General features: G+C 40.5%; 1 protein-coding gene across 6 annotated transcripts in view; it reads left to right on the top strand.

Moving 5' to 3' along the window:
- Window positions 1-5,563, top strand: part of sugct (succinyl-CoA:glutarate-CoA transferase) — a 438,232-nt gene that overhangs the window by 152,093 nt on the left and 280,576 nt on the right. The window lies entirely within an intron of this gene.

Raw genomic sequence — 5,563 nt, 5'->3', positions numbered from 1 at the left:
GTGTGCTTCCAATTAAACCTGTTGGACTATAACCTGGTGTTGTGTGATTTTTAACTTTATAAATATATATATATATACATATATGAACAAAGTGTCTGTTCTTTTGTTTGGGAGCTTTGTGCCGAGCATAGCTGTTTTGCATTTTGTTCTTTTTTTGTGTTTCCTTTTGCTTTTCTTTTTTTTTCATCTATTAATTATTTACTTATTACTTTCATCTATTAATTATTACTTGCTTTGCACATGTTAGGGTTTGTTTTGTGTTATAGGGTAGGTTAGTAGACAATGGTTGTATTGTAATTTGTGTTTTTTTCTCTTTATTCTACTGATATTTGTTATTGATTGTATTTTTCAATAATTTTATGTTTGTAAAGTTAAAAAAAATTTGCTGATAAATATATTTACAAAAAAAAAGCCATAACTTCACCAGAACTTAAAAATGTAAATCAACTGCTGTCATTTTTGAGCTCACTAGGTTACTATAGTAGGTTTGTCCTTAATCTTGCAATCATTCTGTAGACAGTGGTTGTATTGTAATTTGTGTTTTTTTCTCTTTATTCTACTGATATTTGTTATTGATTGTATTTTTCAATAATTTTATATGTTTGTAAAGTTAAAAAAAATTTGCTAATAAATATATTTACAAAAAAAAGCCATAACTTCACCAGAACTTAAAAATGTAAATCAACTGCTGTCATTTTTGAGCTCACTAGGTTACTATAGTAGGTTTGTCCTTAATCTTGCAATCATTCTCAAGCTATTGCCTACCTTACGCCAAACCAAGAATTGGAAATGGACAGCTCAATATAAAAGATGTTTTACACAAGGCAGAGGTCAGAAGTCCTGACCCCTTTTCATTTCTCACGTTACCAAATAGTGAAGACAAGTTAAAAGCTTTTGTGCTTAAAAATGTGTTGCTGGAAAAGCGCAGCAGGTCAGACAGCATCCAAGGAGAAGGAGAATTGACGTTTCGGGCATAAGCCCTTCGGCAGGAATGAGGAGGGTGTGCCAAGCAGGCGAAGATAAAAGGTAGGGAGAAGGGACTTGGGGGAGGGGCGTTGGGAATGCGATAGGTGGAAGGAGGTTAAGGTGAGGGTGGTTGGGTTGGTTGGTGCGGGTGTCCCAGAGGTGTTCTCTGAAACGTTCCGCAAGTAGGCGGCCGTCTCCCCAATGTATAGGAGGCCACATCGGGTGCTTTTATGTCAAGATCATTAAACAAAGCAGAAATAAACTATGCACAGATAAAGAAAGAAGCTTGAGGAATCATTTTGGCATTAGACAATTCCACCAATACCTGTGCGTTTAGGAATTTATGCTTTTAGCTGACTACAGATCATTAACCATAATATTTGGGTCTCTTTCACAGATACCTTATTCCTGTAGTTATCTATTTGCAGAGGCAGGCTTGCTATCAGCTCACACTTATACAATTAAATATTGGCAATCAAACTTATATGAGAATGCTAATGGGCTGTCTGGATTATCTTTGCCAAATAAATCAACAACAAATAGCCCTCATGTTGAAATACTCAACTTTGAACCAGTTGAGAACACTCCTGTAACAGCAAAACAAGTTGTGAGGTACATTAGAAATGATCCACTACTATTAAAAATGATGGATATGGTACTTCATGACAGAATCAGGAACAACCCCCTTAATTAATGTTGTGCCTCTGAAATAGAGGAGAAGGCAGGAATAAGTGTAGCTTGGGCAAGAGTTTGCAACCTCAGTAAGCGCCATTGCACCCATAGGAATGGGCAGAAAGACCATGGCAGAGAATCCATATTGAATACACTAGACCTTTGGAGACCGAATAGTAGTTGACGCACATACTAAATGACCTGACCTGTTAGCATCATGAAGTTAACATGTTTAGAGAAAACTATTGAAAGATTGGGGGAGATTGTTGCCAGATTTGGTTATCCAGAACACCCTGTTATGATGATGGTCCCCAGTTTATTTCACAGGAGTTTACAGACAATTGAAAGTAGAATGGAATTCATCATATCTGATCAGATCCTTATCATTCAGCCACAAATGGTTTGGCAGAAAGATTTGTTCAGACAATGAAACATTACTTTACAGTAATTTGATAACAAGGATCACTATCCAAAAGACTAAACCAATTTTTGTTAACATAGCGGAATGCAACTCACTTGACAAAGTTCTCTGGCGTTGCTCACGGTGAAGTGTCATTTAGCTGTGACATTTTATTTGCTGAAAGAATCTGTATCAAAATACATTGTTGACAGTAAACAACAGAAAAAAGATTTTCCAATGAGAGAACATCATATTTTCCAAAAACATCAAGAAATGTTGGGAAAGAATTACATCTCTAGTGGGAAGTGGGTATCAACTGTCATTGTAGCAAAGACTGGACCAGTTTCCTACACCGTACAAATGAAGAGATGATGTAGTGTGGAGAAGGCATCCCGATCAACTCTTGGCAACCAGAACAAATGTGACAGAGACAACATTAGTTGAAGATCTACAAACAACTGGCCAAATAGACACCTGGTACACCCAAGGACAAAACAGTAACTAAAACAACTGAGGGAGATGCTCTCTCCTCATGGATGCTGTCTGACCTGCTGTAATCTCCAGCATTTGTTGTTTTCAGTACCATAGTACTGTTGTGTGAACGTCCAAACGTTCAGTTGTTTCAGGAAAAGACAACAAAGGCTGTTCCTAGTACACCTGAAATACGCAAAATTAAAGCCAATGAAAAAATAAACAGATGCCTGAGGTGCACAGACAGCCACACAAGCATCACTGTCCTCCAGTATGTCTTATCTACAGACTGTCAAACATGAGATTGTAAATATTGAGAATGTTTCATTGTAGGAACCTCTGATGCAAAAGGAGGAGGAATTTGTATATTTCTGTAAGTATGGTAGATTGACAATTTATGAGTCTACTGACATGACATAATGATGACACCATCAGCCATTTTGTACAAGAAACAATTTAATCTAACCTTTTTGCCTGTAGAGTGAATACCTCCGTAACAAAGCTCCTGCTGTTTAATGCCTTGCTCTCCTTTTACTTCTTTGAACTTATACATTTTATCTCCAGGATTGTATGATACAACTCTTGTCAGTGAGCCAGTTCGAGCACCATATTTGCCACATGGAGCAATCGCTGAGCATAGGACTAAGTTAAAATCTGCTATTAACCATTCAATAAATAAATAAATGTGTGAGGTTAAGTTCAGTAGCTGCAAAAATTGGCTAGGATATTGATATACAGGACTAAATAGTGCCAGATACTTCTGATACAGGCAAACTACTAACCTTGCGCTGCCTGCTAATTAACATGATTGCACTGTGCAGCCAGAGCTAATGGTACTGTTGTGTGGCTGCAAGCCTCAGCAAGAGATACAAAATTGTGAGAATTTCCCAACAGTTATAAGTTATACTATGTAAAGTTAGCCAATTCATAAAGTAGGCATGAACTGTGGCAGGATCCAGTGCTGGAAATCATTTTTAGAATTGATTCTGACTTGGGAGGAACACAAGATTTACACCTTGGTTCTAAGATTTTCCAATGATACATAGAGCTCTTGGCCAAGAAGGTGCAGAGACAGATGTAATTGGCCCAGGAGATCCTTCGGTCAAACTGTGAGCCATTGACTATACACTCCTCAGCCTCTTCTGAAGTTGCATTGCATCAACTACAGCTGACAGGCTTTAATAAGGATGCCAATACCAAAATACCGATATCTGCTGCACTGCTTTTTGCTGAGCTTCAGTTAGACAATTGCCCCCTAAATATCCTGGTCCGATTTGGCTTCCTGTTAAAAGTTTTCTTGCTACAACGTTTTACCCATACTTCAACCCTTCTCTCGCAGCTTAAATGTCACATCCTCTCCCCGTAGACCTTTGAAACGTTAAAGAACTCGAGAAATCACTAAATGCTTCTTCAGTCTAAATTGATGCTGATTTCTGTAAGAGCATCACACGTAGGAGGACTCCTCCTTATTGCAAAATGTGTTTGTCCATGTGTGATTAAGAGAAGGTCTTAGGTGGAGCTCTGAGTTCAAGTGATAGCTTTGGCATCAAATCACTATGAAATGCTGTTCAACTACATGATCTGCTTCCTTTACATATCTCTTATACATGTACATTGTGTATGCACGCTAACATCTTCACCAAGATGGTGTCCAGTGCAACCTTTTATTTTTATTCACTCATGGCATGTAGGCATTACTGGCCAGCATTTATTGTCCATGCCTAGTTGCCCTTGAATACGTAATGGAGAGCTGCTTCCTTGAATTGCTGAAGTTCACCTACAGTAGATTGAGTCCCTTGAGTGCCCTTAGGGAATTCCAGGATTTTGACACTGTGATAGTGAATGGTGAGGATGGTGAGTGGCTTGGAGGGAAACTTGTAGATCGTGGTGTTTACACATTTCTGCCATCCTTGTCCTTTTAGATGGAAGTGATTGTGGGTTTGGAAGGTGCTGTCTAAGGATTTTTGGTGAACTTCTGAAGTGCAATTTGTCGATAGCACACACTGCTGCAACTGAGCTTTGGTAGTGGATGGAGTGGATCCTTGTAGATGTAGGACTAATCAAGTGGACTGCTTTGTTCTGAATGGTGTTAAGCTTGAGTGTTGTTGGAGCTGCAACCATCCAGATAAGTGGGGAGTATTCTATCACACTTTTGACTTGTGCCTGATGGACAGACTTTGGGGAGTCAGAAGGTCACTTATGTTGTACAGTATGCCTAACCTCTGACCTGCTCCAGTAATCACTGTATTTATGTGGCAAGTCTAGTTCAGTTTCATTGATGAAGCAGCTGAAGATGGTTGCACCTAGACATTACCCTGAGGAACTCCTGCAGACATTCCTGGAGCTGAGATGACTGACCTACAACAACCACAACCATCTTCCTTTGTGCCAGGTATTACTCTAGCCAGCTGAGAGGTTGCCTGATACACATTGATTTCAGTTTTATTACGGCTCCTTGGATGCCACACACTATCGAATGTGGCCCACATGGGCTGTCACTGTCACTTTACCTCTGAAATTCAGCTCTTTTATCCATGTTTGAACCAAGGCTATAATGAGGTCACTGGCCCTGGCTGAACCCAAAATGAGTGTCAGTGAACAGTTTATTGCTGAACATGTGGGCGGCACGGTGGGCGGCACGGTGGCACAATTCAGCTCTTTTATCCATGTTTGAACCAAGGCTATAATGAGGTCACTGGCCCTGGCTGAACCCAAAATGAGTGTCAGTGAACAGTTTATTGCTGAACATGTGGGCGGCACGGTGGGCGGCACGGTGGCACAGTGGTTAGCACTGCTGCCTCGCAGCGCCAGAGACCCGGGTTCAATTCCCGACTCAGGCGACTGACTGTGTGGAGTTTGCACGTTCTCCCCGTGTCTGCGTGAGTTTCCTCCGGGTGCTCCGGTTTCCTCCCACAGTCACAAAGATGTGCAGGTCAGGTGAATTGGCCATGCTAAATTGCCCGTAGTGTTAGGTATAGGGGTAAATGTAGGGGTATGGGTGGGTTGCGCTTGGCGGGTCGGTGTGGACTTGTTGGGCCGAAGGGCCTGTTTCCA

The sequence above is a fragment of the Chiloscyllium plagiosum genome, chromosome 4 (assembly GCF_004010195.1).
Source record: "Chiloscyllium plagiosum isolate BGI_BamShark_2017 chromosome 4, ASM401019v2, whole genome shotgun sequence".
Classification (NCBI taxonomy): Eukaryota; Metazoa; Chordata; class Chondrichthyes; order Orectolobiformes; family Hemiscylliidae; genus Chiloscyllium; species Chiloscyllium plagiosum.
This window is presented reverse-complemented; position numbering and strand designations above follow the sequence as displayed.